Below are 15,621 nucleotides of genomic sequence, written 5' to 3' on the forward strand. Positions count from 1 at the left end.
CACCAAGGGTCACGAAATTGCCTCTCTATTCCCTCATATATATAGCCCTTAGGGCACCGTTTAGACTTGGGTTTTGTTTATATTAGAAGTTCTCTATAGCTGCAACTTCGCGTTCCTCGTTTGAGTTCTACGACCAGACAAAGGCGTCACAGAACCCCACCTTCATCAATAAAGCTTTCCTCTTATATTCGCAATATTTTGATTGCATCTCGGTTTCTTGCTTGTTCTTCGTTGGCGTGCAGGAAACAGACCTTCGTGGTCAGGTTGATCGTGCTTCGACGTGGTCAATAACCTCTCGGAGTTGGTTTAGCGATTGCTAAGGCGTGACGTCCTCACACATTCGTAGTCGGATCGTCAAGTCTACCCCACCAAAGTGTTTCTCGCGATCTCATCGAAAGACAGGGACAACTTCGCCTCTATCAAGTGGTATCAGATTTCCAGGTTGCTCGGAGAGATTTTACCAATTTTTCGTAGTTATATCACATCTGTTCTTCATACCTATCGTCCACAAAAAGCCAAAAACAAATTAGGGTTAGATCATCATATCCGAACCAATCTGAGCCTTTGCATAGTCTTTTCAGTAGTTTGCTTAGTTGAATTTGCGGTTACATCGTCGTGTCGAGTTGCTGGTCTTAGTGTCTAGTCCTTTTAGAGTTTAGAGTTCTGTTCACAGGTTGTCACGCCACCGCTACACCGTCTTTCATCGCTGTCATATATCACCTCCACTCTACCATCATCTCTGCTGCCATATACCACCACCACGTTACCATTAGCCTTGATGCCATATACCACCACCATATACCCACCACAATCCTAGTCTGCCTCCTTTTCGTCTTAGGTTACTTTCGAGATCTGTTTGATTTCGGTTTCGCGTTTCCTTACCCGAGTAGGTTTCTGAAAAAAAGAGTGTGGCACGCTTTCCAGAGCACTTTTTAGGCCAAAATTTCGTGGGGTAAAAAATTCCTATTGTTTTGTTAGGCTTTTTAGAGAGTTTTGAGACACTCGCCATCATAGTGATTTTTATCGCAATTTTTGGTCGTCGCAGCCCCGAATTGCTCCAGAAAAAAATGTCAATTTTTTTTCGTGCCTATCCTGTTTTTGGTGCTTGGGAAGAGTTTTGAGACACTCGCCATTATAGTGATTTTCTGAAAGAAAAGCGCAATAAAAGGAGCGCAAAAAAACGAGATAAAAAAATCAGAGTGGCTCTTCCCTTGATTAGTACGTGTCGTCGTGTCCTCGTTGGTGTTCTAGGCTCGCGTCTCTAGTACGGTCTAGCCTAAGACCAGCACGGTACCGTCGTTGAGTGTCTTTTCAATGTTGCATCTCTGAACTGATTATTGCTAACCCTTCTTGCTACCATCTTATAAGCCTTCCCAGCTCCACATACATCTACATCGTGTGTTTGACACCACCTGCCAATCGCTCTATCCAAGCTTTGAGAGTTTTGACTACACTGGTTACCGATCACCACCTGTTGCTGGGTAAAAAATGGTAAGAAATTGGGATTTCCTTGACGGATTTGTGACACACCACCACCACCACCACCACCACTTACTAGTAGTCTGTAGGTTCCTATTCTTCTGTGTTCCTATTGCTGCTAACCATGCGAGGATCACACGACGAGCAGATCGACTGGGAGAACCTGACCAACCGGGAGCTCCATGATAAATTTTAGCAAATGATGTCTGACCAGGTACAGGATTTCGTGACCACCTTTGGAGAGGCCATGGAGAAGCTCGAAGGTATGGAGAAGAAATTCGACACCAAGATGAACGCCAAGTTCAATGAGGTGCTTTCCCGTTTACCACCACCAGCTGCAGCTGTTGTCCCTCTTCAACCACAACAACGGCTACGAGCGCGACACGTGCCTGTCGGCCAAGTGCAAAATTTTGGTGTTGTTGCTCCTACTATTGTTGCTGGTCCTGTTGCTGCTCCTCCTGCTGGTACTACCGAGGATTCTATGGCTGAGCAGAATGAGGAGTATGATGATGATTATGAAGGTGATTGCGATGATGAGGGAGAGGTTGCCCAGTTCGGCACCAGGAACAACAACCACCACGACAAGCCGCTGGTCGTCCACATGGATAAAATCGCAATGGTAGGGATGCACCACACCCTCAGGTACGGGATCATGACCATCTCCCTAAACTTAAATTGAATATTCCTGCTTTTGATGGTCGATATGTTCCTGATATATATCTTACTTGGGAGTTAGAAACAGAGCAATGTTTTACATCCTTGCAATTTCCTGAAGATAGACGTGTTGTTGTTGCTGTTTGTTCTTTCACTAGTTTTGCTTGTGTTTGGTGGTCTGAATATTGTAAAATACATCAGGCTAATATTCCAACTACTTGGCCTGCTTTGAAAACTGCTATGTGTACTCGTTGGGTTCCACCATATTATCAACGTCAATTACTTCAAAACTTGCAGCGTTTAAGACAAGGAAAAAGTCTGTAGAAGAATATTATCAGGAATTACAAACTGGCATGATTAGATGTGGTATTGTTGAGGACAATGAAGCTATGCTTGCACGTTTTATTGGTGGATTAAATAGAGATATTCAGACTATTCTAGAATATATGGATTATAATACTCGTTTATTCCATCTTGCTTGCAAAGATGAATGTGAAGTGCAGGATCCACAGGCTTTGGCAAGAACTAATTTTTCTGCAGGTCGCACTTCCTCATGGACGCCACGAACCACATCTACTTCCACACGTCCTTCTACATCAGCACCTTCTTCTTCAGCCGCCAATTCCACGAGAGATACCAGGAAACATGCCCCTGCCACAACCTTCGCCAATAGCACACCTTCCGGGCCTGCACAGAGCTCTTCTTCATCCATGGCATCCACAGGGCAAACACATGAGGTTATTTGTCATCGTTGCAAGGGTGGAGGTCATTATGCGAGAGAGTGCCCATCCAAGCGCGTGATGATTATTACTGAGGATGGTGGATATGACTCCGCTAGTGATTATGACGAGGAGACTCTAGCTCTTATTGCAAATGAAGAACGGGGTGTAGATGATACTGAACAAGAGACACAATACATGGCTGATGACTGCGTTGACAGGTATGAAAGCTTAGTTCCTCAACGTGTTTTAAGTGTGCAGGTAACACATGCTGAGCAAAATCAGAGGCACAACTGGTTCCATACTAAGGGAGTGGTAAAGGAACGTTCTGTTCGCATAATCATCGATGGAGGGAGTTGCAATAACTTAGCTAGCATGGAGATGGTGGAGAAGCTGTCTCTCACCACCAGACCACATCCTCATCCTTATTATATCCAGTGGTTCAACAACTGTGGCAAGGTTAAGGTAACACATACTGTTCGTGTGCATTTTAGCATTGCTAGATATTCTGATTTTGTTGATTGTGATGTGGTACCCATCCAAGCATGCTCCGTTTTACATGGTAGACCATGGCAATTTGATAAAAATTATGTACACCATGGTAGAACAAATCAGTATACTCTTGTTCATAAGGATCAAAATATAAATTTGCTTCCTATGTCTCGTGAACATATTATGAAAGATGACATTGCTAAAGCTAGTAAAGCAAAACAAGACCTACATAAGAGTGAAAATCAGATTGTAGCAAAGGAATTTGAGCAACACAATAAGCCTACTAAATCATCATCTAGTGTTGCCTCTGAAATAAAACTGAAGAGTGGTTGTTTATTTGCCACTAAATCTGATATTACTAATTTGGATATTACTACATCAGTTTGCTATGATTTCGTATGCAAAGACGTATTATTTTCATTCGAGGACATACCACCCTCTTTGCCTCCTGCTGTCATTAACATTTTGCAGGAATTCGCTGACGTCTTTCCACAAGACGTGCCACCGGGATTACAACCTATTAGAGGGATTTGATGACCCACAAGTATAGGGGATCAATCGTAGTTCTTTCGATAAGTAAGAGTGTCAAATCCAACGAGGAGCAGAAGGCTCTGATAGACGGATTTCAGCAAGGTAATAACTGCAAGCACTGAAAGTAGCGGTAACAAGTGATTGTGTAGCGAGGTGAAATGTAGCAAGCAAAGAGTAACAAGTAACAAGTAGTAGCAACGGTGCAGCAAGTGGCCCAATCCCTATTGTAGCAAGGGACAAGCCTGAACAAAGTCTTATAGGAGGAAAAACGCTCCCGAGGACACACGGGAATTTCTGTCATGCTAGTTTCATCATGTTCTCAGGAATAAAAGTAACTACTCACAAGACATAATCATAATCATGACCAGAGGTGTAATGAATAGCATCAAGGATCTGAACATAAACTCTTCCACCAAATAATCCAAGTAGCACCAACTACAAAGAGTAATCAACACTACTAGCAACCTTACAAGTACCAATCGGAGTTGCGAGACGAAGATTGGTTACAAGAGATGAACTAGGGATTGGAGAGGAGATGGTGCTGATGAAGATGTTGATGAAGATGTCTCCCCTCCGACGAGAGGAGTGTTGGTGATGACGATGGCGACGATTTCCCCCTCCGGGAGGGAAATTTCCCCGGCAGGATGGTCCTACCGGAGCTCTAGATTGGATCTGCTCAAGTTCCTCCTCGTGGCGGCGGCGAAACCACAAAAAACCTCCCTATTGATTTTCTCCAGACCGGGACGCTTCATATAGCAAAAGAGGGGGGCTAGTGGGCCTTCAGGCAGCCCACAAGCCTGCCCTGCGCCACTAGGGGGGTGGTGGCGGTGGGCAAGCTTGTGGGGCCACCTCCGGTAGTTCTTTTGCCCAGTATTTTTAATATATTCCATAAAAAATCCACGTAAATTTTCAGGGCATTTGGAGATGTGCAGAATAGTGGACTAGGATTTGCTCCTTTTCTAGTCCAGAATTCCAGCTGCCTGAATTATCCCTCTTCAAATAATCCTTGCAAAATAAGAGAGAAAAGGCATAAATATGTGACCACAAGTAATATAACAGCCCAAAAAGCAATAAATATCAACATGAAAGCATGATGCAAAATGGACGTATCAACTCCCCCAAGCTTAGACCTCGCTTATCCTCAAGCGAAAACCAAGTTCCATAAACATGTCCACATGTTGAGGGACGAAGGTGTCGATAAAACAAAATATAGACATGAGGGCATCATGATCACACATAGGACAACAATATATCATAAAGATTCTTATGGGAAAGTGACAATTCCTTCACAAAGCAAAGCATGAAGCAAAAACCTTACCGAGAAGTAACCAACAATAGTCCATAGTCATTGAAGCAATTGCAATTTATCACAACATCAGAAAGAGTCAAATAAGAGCTTGCAAGGCAAACCCACATACTCAATCATCTCTTTTGTTTTCCACAATTATTACAACTCACGTGGTACTCATGGTGTCAAAGTTTCAGCTGGACACAGAGGAAGATAGGGGCTTATAGTTTTGCCAACCATTTACCTCAAGGGTAAAGTCAACAACAATAAAGCATGAATACTCAACTCCAAGTTGATATATGAATATAGATATTTCCCAAGCATGTGACGGTAGCCAAGACAAAGGCAAAAAGGGAATTGGTGAAGATCACCATGACTCTTACAAGGGTAAAAAGTAAAGGTACAAGATAGGCCCTTCGCAGAGGGAAGCAGAGGTTGTCATGCGCTTTTGAGGTTTGAATGCTTGTCCTCTTAGTGCGGAGGAACGTCACTTTATATTGCCTCCTGTGATAAAGAACTTTATTATGCAGTCTGTCACTTTTATATCTTCCTCATCACAGGTTCGTACAAAGCTTATTTTCCACACACTAATAGATCATACATATTAGAGAGCAATTTTTATTGCTTGCACCGACGACAACTTACTTGAAGGATCTTATTCAATCCTTAGGTAGGTATGGTGGACTCTCATGGCAAAACTGGTTGGAGGTTTATGGATGCACAAGTAGTATCTCTACTTGGTGCGAGAGTTTTGGCTAATAAGAGGTGGAAGCAATCGTCACATGCTAAGGGATCTCTAACCATATAACATTGTTTGGAACCAAGCAAACACAATTCATTATGTTGTCTTCCTTGTCCAACATCTACTCCTAGGCATGTAATAGTTTGGTGAGTGCTCACAATTGTAAAAAGTGCCTAAGATGATATATTTATATGTGAACCTCTCTTTCCTTATTACTTCTTATTAATTGCAACAATGACTAAGGTCTATGTTTATTTATTCTCAACAAGTTTCAATCATCATACGTGTCCTAAGTGAAGTTATCACTTTCCATCAGATCATCTCATGATCTTTCATGCTATCGTTCTTTTCATACTTTTGATCATGGCACAAAGCAAAGCCCTTGACTAAGAAACTCTTTATTATATAGCTTGTAAGCTTGAATACAACGGGGGAGAGACAAAAGCAAAAGACTCAAACTAAAAACTAAAGACTTATTCCTCTAAAAAAAGAAATAAAAACTGAAAAGGAAATAACTAAAACAAAGGTAAAAGCAAAAGATATAAAGGTGATACGATACCAGGGCAACTCCCCCAAGCTTGGCAGAAGCCAAGGGGATTAGCCATACCAATGCTTAGTTGTCTTCCTTTGGTGGTGATGGTGGTGTTGTTGTCGCCTTTGATTCCATGAGAGCTCTGAATCTTTGATTTATACCTTTGAGACCCGTGACATGGTTTTCCAGGAAAACAACTTCACGAGAAAGAGAAATATTGCGAGCACGATTTGTTTCACAAAACCTCAAGACTTCAATCGAGGATGGAGACATCATGTGGAGGAAGGGTTGGAGAAAGTCTACTCCTTCAACGTCTTCAATGTTGAACATAGATTGAACTTCCTCCCTAGCTTGGGTTTTCTCCTTAGCTTGGTCCCTGGCTTCCGTAACTTCTACTCTTTTCAGATCAGCATCTATTTCCTCATGAACTTGATGAAGATCATTCTCCCCAACAGATTCCTGAGACATCTTTGCTCTAAATCTGCGGCAGACAACAAGCTCGAAACGAAAACAAAGGAAAACTGTGCGATACGGAGATCAAAACCTTCGGGCGACTATATATTGATTTTTTCTGGGCCAGAAGGAGTCCTTCGCAAGAAAATGGAGTCCGGGAGGCACACGAGGTGCCCACAAGCTTGCCCACCGCCACCAGGGGGGTGCTGGCGGTGTGGGCCCTTGTGGCTTCCTCGTTTGCTCTCCGGACTGCTTTTATTTTTCTAGTTTTCCAAAAATTCCAAAACTGAGGAAATTTCCTATTGGAAAAGTATCGGAGTCCAATTTCTTGCCGAAACAGATACATCTCCGTTTTCAAGGTCTAAAACAGGCTGATAAACATCCCTCATGTACTCCTGTGGAGTTATGACATTGATGATATTGGTCTCAACATTTATGGGAGTACCAGGGATGTAATGCTTGATTCTTTGCCCATTTACCACTCTAGGAAAATTTCCTTCCGTGTTACTGATTTTGATGGCACCGGAACGATATACTTCCTCGACAACATATGGACCTTCCCATTTAGAGAGAAGCTTGCCTGCAAAGAATCTCAAACGAGAATTGTATAGCAAGACATAATCACCTACATTGAACTCTCGTTTCTGTATTCGTTTGTCGTGCCATCTCTTAACCTTCTCCTTGAACAACCTGGCATTCTCATATGCCTGGGCTCTCCATTCATCTAACAAGCTGATATCAAACAACCGCTTCTCACCGGCAAGTTTGAAATCAAAGTTGAGCTCTATGATTGCCCAATAAGCTTTGTGTTCCAGCTGAAGAGGTAAATGACAGGCCTTACCGTAAACCATTTTATACGGTGACATGCCCATGGGATTCTTATAAGTAGTCCTATAAGCCCATAGTGCATCGTCAAGTTTGCTAGAGTAGTTCTTTCGAGATCTATTGACGGTCTTTTGTAAGATGAACTTGATCTCCCTATTACTCAACTCCACTTGACCACTACACTGAGGATGATAAGGAGATGCAACTCTATGGTTGACATCATACTTAGCTAGCATCTTGCGGAAAACACCATGAATGAAGTGTGAACCGCCATCAGTCGTCAAGTATCTAGGGACTCCAAATCTTGGGAATATGACTTCTTTAAGCATCTTAATAGAGGTGTGGTGATCAGCATTTTTAGTGGGGATAGCCTCTACCCACTTAGTAACGTAATCCACAACAGCTAAGATGTGAGTGTACCCATTGGAACTCGGGAAGGGTCCCATATAATCAAAGCCCCAGACATCAAATGGTTCAATGACAAGTGAATAGTTCATAGGCATCTCTTGAGCTTATTGATGTTCCCTATCCTTTGACATTCGTCACAAGACAATACAAACTTACGGGAATCCTTGAAGAGAGTGGGCCAATAGAAATGTAACGACCAAGATGCTGTCCTTTCCGATCTGGGAGTCGAGGCCCCCGAATAGGAAAGAAGCGCATCTAAGTGTTTTGCAAGCAAGTAAACATAGCACAATTAATAAATATAGTAGACAATCTGGGATTCAACTGTCTTCTTATTAATAATACATAGTACAACGCAGATACAAACAAGGTAGTTCCGGTACGGACTACAAAACAAGGGAAATGCTATGCTACCCGCTGCAGGCCCACGATCACGACCACGGCTCAGTCCTCCGGATAGTTCACGTAAAGGCGATTTGTCTCCTCGTCGTACTGCCACGCCAGCTGGGTGCCGTCGGGATCATCGGACTCTGGGGTACCTGTACCTGCTGGGAGTTTTGAAGGAATCTGTGAGCCACGGGGACTCAGCAATCTAAGACCTTGGTGCGAGAACTAGTCATGTTATTGGGTAAGGAAGGGGTGAAGTGTTTCAGGCTGCTGCACCCTATGATTGAATAAGTGGCTAACTTACGCGAGAAGGAAGTGAAAGTGGTCTACGCTAACGATCGAGAATACTTGATCAGAAAGTGATCCTGAACACCTACCTACGGCAGTCATAACCCCACCGTGTCCCCGATCGAAGAGGGATCTTCGAAGGGACAGTCACGGTTACACACACAGTTGGCATTTTTATTAGTTTATGTTTAAGTTCTCTAATATCGGATGTTAACAAAATATTCCAAGTTGCCACATAACCGCGGGCACGGCTTTCCAAAAGATTAAACCCTGCAGGGGTGCTCCAACCAGTCCATCACAAACGAACATAGGCTGCAAAGGCATCCTCTATCACGAATCTCGTGATCTCGTCGGATTCCTTAGAGGAAAACCTCAACTTGGGGGAAAACCAAAGCTTCACCGGGATTCCTATACGCAAGATATACCGCTAAGGCAAGACAAGGCTAGCAGGACCTCCCGTCGTGTCGACGACCCTGATAAGAGCCGCGTATCTCAGTCTCAGGACACGACAGATGAGCTAGACGTCGGGATGGCTAAACCTCTGGGTGACCAGTGGGGCCCCGGACATCGCTCAGGTGGGACCAACACTCATGGGGAGCACTGGCCCGGGTTGTTGATTAAATTCCTCGGGGTAGCTATTCCCTATGCAGATTATTATGTGATTAGCAGTTTAAAACCAAAGTTGGGTCCTGCCGGACAAGCCTTAACACTACGCGATTTATCAAGGGGGTCCCCATAACAACCCCGAACGTGTTAGGACCGATCATTATGGAATCAAACACCGGTAACCGGTAACTAAGGCGGCAATAACGGAACAAGACACCCGGCAAAAGGCTAGGCCTCCCGTCATTTACCAAGTATATAGATACATTAATTAAATAACAGAAATTAATATAATGATATCAATCTCATGTCATCACATGAGTTTAAATCACCTGCAACTAACAACGCTAACATTAGTAGCTGAGCAAGCCTACCTAGCCATGCAAGTTTGCTAGGAAAGGGTAAGGCGTTTAGGCTCATGGCATATGAAGAGGCAATATATTTTCAGTGGTAGGCAGCGAGCAATATGACGTGGAATCGAAACTAACATAACAAGTCTAGATATGGGATCAAGGTCATGTCATCTTGCCTGTGATATCCTCAGCTTGGAATGGTTCTGGATCGTCCTGCACGTACTCTCCTGACTCCACGTAATCGGTCTCCGCTTCCGGTGCTACCCAACACAAGAATAACAGCCAATGAACAGAATCACCACAAAATGCAACAATCACATGATGCATGAGATGAAAGTTGAGCATGCATCACTATTTCTAACACTAGCACAAGCAAGATAAACTACAACAAGTTCCTGGACAGAACTTTGTACTAAACTATTTAGACATGCATGGGAATGATATGAACAGATGCATCTCGTAAAAACGGTGCAAAACCATGTAAAGAACTTTGCAAACGGAGCTACGGATCAACGGGAATCAACGAAACACGATATGAAGCCCTACGTGAAAGATTCATCACCACACACACAATTGGCACAAATCTGGTGTTCCCAGGTTGCCAAGACATATATTAACCCAACATGAATGAAATGGAGCAAGGTAGAACACCCCAACAACAATTAAACACAAACTTTGGACAAAATGGCAAAACTACGCAATCTGCCAGTTTCTGCATCTTAGCTGTTTGTGAGCCACATGCAACATAGCTACAGGTCTTCAAATATGACAAATAATATATGTGGCTGTTGCCAACCAAGAACACTACAATCTCCAGCAAGAATCACAGCAAAAGGAAATAAACTCTAGAAGATACAAGGCCACAAACTTTCCCAAAACCATCAGTTCTCAGGGACTTAGTGAAAATTCCTGCACCTGAGTTTCTGTTTCTGTTCTGAAGCTTTTTGACAGCAATCAAAACACAAGCTAATGGACTCCAAATGACTTGCAAATTGACAGGAAGCTTCAAAAACATCCCAGGTTCAAAACACTAGCAATGAACTAAGTCCAGTTCTCAACAGAATGACCAGCACAACCTTATCTACAGGGGAAGAAAATGTTTTCAGCATTCCAGACTTAGTGAAATTTTCAGAGTTCAAAAATCTGGAATTTTCCAGCCACATGCCCACTTTGTCTAGGCATAGTTTGCACACACATGTCACCAAGAGGTGATTGACACCACTATGGTGTTGAGTACAAACCCCTACTACTAACACACAAAATTCATGCCCTTGGGCTCCATCTATACCATGGAAACAAAGCCCAAACTTTCAACAAAATGAAAAGGAAACTCCATAAGGTTTGCTTATGAGATGACAATTACATAGGAGAGTTTCATGTGCACAATGAAGAAGTGACATGGGGGTTTGAACCCCATGTTTGTGTCATGCACATCAACAACACCAACCCACACAATACCTCAGTAGCACTAGCATCAAGCTCAACACAAATTATCTCTAAGCTAACAAAAGAGTATGCACACCCCCACATATGGGCATGTGATGGTGCACACTCTCACAAGCATCACTAGGATCTTCCTAGTATTCATGTCATCCTCAATATGCAACCACCACAACAACCCACACCCTCACTAGATCCACGCAAACAAAAGAAACTACAATATCAACTTAGACCACCTAAAACTCCCAAAGATGGGCTCCACAAGAGTAGCTAGTGCATCTTATCTCCTTAAGGCACAACACACACAATAAAAACACATCACAAGCACAACTCCTACCAAGTGTTCTTCACACCACTAGATGTAACCCACAAAGGTTTACAAAGCTAGCAATACAACCTCTATCATCTTGCAAGTGTGCAACACACACACAAAGGACCCTGTTCCTAACTACACTAGCAAGGGAAAAGATGATAATACCATCTTGCTGCCCAACACAAGGGAGGGGAAGAACAAAAAATAAAAAGGCAGCAAAGAAAGATAGCAAAACTAATGCCAGGGGTCCTGGGATTCGATCCCTGTACCTCCTGGTTTACCACACACCATCTAGCCACTGCACCACCTGCACTACTGTCGACAGGAACGTAGCAGGAAACAAAAGAACTTGCTTCGCTGGCCACCGAATAGCAAAAGAAACCAAAAAATATGCCGAGAGGGGGATCGAACCCTGGACCTCTCATCAGGCACGCAGGAGGTCGACCACTGGGCTACGAAGAGGTATCTGACAGAGGGGGATACTCGAACAAGATAAACTATCTGAAGTAGCCCTCTGTCTGTCTACTGGGAACGACAGTGGCAGAGATTGACGCGGACATCCTCGCCGACGTTGCTAGCTGCGCTACCGGCGACGAGCTCTTGCACACGACGAACAGCTATCTATGCGGGAAGGAATCCCCGCTGCTGCTAGAGCACGCCCGCATGGCGCCCTAGACTGACGGAGGAACCGCAAATGCTCTACGCTGTTGCTCTGCGTCTACCGCGACCGAGGTGACAGGAAGCCGCAGCTGCCGGCGGCGAGGAGGGTTCCTCTGGCCACGGCGCTGCTGCAGAGAGGGGGGAGGAAGCCCTCCTCTGCGCGGCACCCCCATAACTCTACACTACTCAGCACCATCCGAAACTACTGCATCCTCAACACGCTGCTAGGGAACAGAGAAGCACGCCCATGCCGGGAACGAGCCGAACCGCGGAGGAGGAAGGAAGGGGGAGGACGCGGCCTCACCTTGGGAGAAAATGGGGCGCCGAACGGGGAGGAGGAACGCCGGAGGCGAAGAAGAAGAGCTGATGCAGTTCGCCCGGTTCGCCCCGTTGATGAGGACGAGCTCGACGGGGGGGGGGGGGGGTCGCTCCTCGGCGTCCTAGCACCGGGAATGGGACGCGGGGAGCCGCCCCGAGCCCCCGGACATGGCGGCCGTGCCGCCCGACGACGCCCGCGGGAAGACGCGGGCGACTCTCTCTCTCTCTGCACCCTCTGCTAGCTACAGGTAGCTCACCTGGGAGGAAAGGAATAGATGGAGATGGGGTTGGGAGAGGTGGCGGCGGCGGCTGAGGGGAGAAGGGGAACCCTAGGCTACGGGCACGGACGCCAACGCATCTTATAGGGGGACCTCTACGTGCTGCTCACGGCGCCGTCAGCTCTCTCTCTCACACGTGCTGACGGAAAGAGGACGGCGAGGGAAGGAGGAGGATGCCGTCAGGAAAGAAAGGAAAGGAGAGGGCTTCGCGTGGGCTCTCTCTGGAGGGAGCAGCTGGGCCGGAAGGAGAAGGAGGCCCATGCTGTCCAGGGCAAAGAAATAAAGCTGGGAGGGGAATTTCTTATTTAGCTTTAAAACACCCACAGAGAAAAAATAACCCACAAAATAATCTACTGTGGCAAAAATTCAAAAGGAAAAATCTGCTGGACATAAGGAATTATGGCCCAACAGGGAAAAATAGGAATGCAATATTTGGAGATGTTTGAAATAAATGCAAAACAGTAATTAACCTACTGTTTTGAGTTTATTTGCACCTCTAAAAATCAAAGAACAAACCAGAAAAATTGCACCCCCTCATAAGCACATTTTTATCTAACCACCAGACATTTTAGAATCATTTTTGGGAAGAAGGAATTTTGACGTGAATAAAAATAGGAGGGAAAAGGAGTTTAAAAGGCAAGAGCTTAAAATGATTAGCACTCACTCCTACATCACACACACCATTATCACATGCATCACAAGGTAGTGCAAAACCACCACTTAACCCTAGCAAGATCACATGCACTCTCAACACCACAACACTACTCCTAGTAAAATCAAATGCAACATGATCATGGCATGCAATCATAAGGTAAGGCAAGGAATGATATGTTATGCCTGCATGCAAGGGAAGTAAGCACTAAGGAACACACATGAAATCATGGCACAAAAATGATATCATCACAATCTCTGACAAGGTGGCCCCACATGGAAGGTTACAAAAAGGGAAAGTCCTACACTTGGGGCATTACAAACTCTCCCACACTAGAAAGAAGATCTCGACCCCGAGATCTAAGACTGAAAGAAATCGGGAAATTCGGAACGGAGGTGATCCTCGCGTTCCCACGTAGCCTCTTTATCGGAATGGTGTGACCACTGCACTTTGAGAAACTTGACAGACTTGTTACGGGTCTTGCGCTCAGTCGCCTCGAGAACCGCAACTGGATGCTCGCGATAAGAGAGGTCAGGCTGGAGATCGATATCCTGAAGATGCACAGTGCGCTCGGGGTTCTTGAAACACCTCCGAAGCTGAGAAACATGGAACACATCATGGACATTTGCAAAGGTTGACGGAAGCTCGAGCTGGTACGCGAGGTCGGCCCTCTTGCCAACCACCCTGAACGGACCAACGAAACGAGGCGCAAGCTTGCCTTTGATGCCAAAACGCTGCATACCCTTCATAGGCGACACCTTGAGATAGACAAAATCATCAAGCTCATACGACATGTCACGGTGCTTGCTATAGTAATAGCTCTTCTGACGGGACTGAGCTGCTCTGAGGTTGTCGCGAATGATCCGACACATCTCCTCGGCTTCTTCTATCATGTCATTGCCAAGGATCTGACGCTCGCTTGTCTGGGACCAGTTGAGCGGAGTACGGCACTTCCTGCCATAGAGAATTTCGAACGGAGCCTTGCCAGAGCTAGCTTGATAACTGTTGTTATACGAGAACTCCGCGAAAGGCAGACAATCCTCCCACTTCATGCCAAAGGAGATAACACAGGCTCTCAGCATGTCCTCAAGAACTTGATTCACCCTCTCCACTTGACCACTAGTCTGAGGATGGAACGCTGTGCTGAAGCGGATCTTCGTGCCCATAGCAGACTGAAAAGAGTCCCAGAACTTGGAAGTGAAGATACTCCCGCGATCTGATGAGATCATCATAGGTACACCGTGCAACGAGACAACCCTCGAGGTGTACAACTCTGCCAGCTGAGCTGCTGAAATGGACTCCTTGACTGGAAGGAAATGCGCCACTTTACTCAATTTGTCGATGACGACGAAGATAGCGTCATTGCCCTTCTTGGACTTCGGAAACCCTGTGACGAAGTCCATCTCAATGTGATCGAACTTCCACTCGGGAATCGGCAAAGGCTGCAAGAGGCCCGCTGGTCTTTGATGTTCTGCTTTCACCCTTCGACATACATCACACTCATTAACGAATTGAGCAATTTCACGCTTCATACGGGTCCACCAGAACGACTGCTTCAAGTCATGGTACATCTTGGAGCTTCCCGGATGAATAGAAAGCAGAGAATTATGAGCTTCTTCCATGATCACCTTCCTGAGATCACCTTTCGGGACGACAAGGCGGTCCTCGAAAAACAAAGTGTCCCTGGCATCCACAGTGAAACACTTATACTTGGGAAGACTCTTTCCCACACCAATCTTTACCTTCTTCACCATAATATCAAGTAGCTGAGCTGCTCTGACCTGATCTTCCAAGGTAGGGGAGATCTGAAGGTTCGCAAGAAAGCCCTGAGGAACCAGCTGAAGATTGAGCTTCCTGAAAGACTTAGAAAGACCCGGCTGGAGAGGTTGCAGAATCAGACTGTTGCAATATGCTTTCCTGCTCAATGCATCTGCCACAACATTTGCCTTGCCTGGCGTATACTCAACACTCGGATTAAAATCCTGGAGCATTTCCACCCAACGTGTTTGCTGAAGATTCAAGTTAGGCTGAGTGAAGATATACTTGAGGCTCTTGTGATCGGTGAAAACTTCAACCTTACGTTCCAACAAGAGATGTCTCCAAGTCATCAAGGCATGCACAACAACTTCTAGCTCAAGATCGTGCACATGATAGTTCTTCTCCGCAGGCTTCAGCTGCCTGGAGGTATAAGCAACCACCTTCCTATCTT

Source organism: Hordeum vulgare, chromosome 6H (assembly GCF_904849725.1).
Source record: "Hordeum vulgare subsp. vulgare chromosome 6H, MorexV3_pseudomolecules_assembly, whole genome shotgun sequence".
NCBI lineage: Eukaryota > Viridiplantae > Streptophyta > Magnoliopsida > Poales > Poaceae > Hordeum > Hordeum vulgare.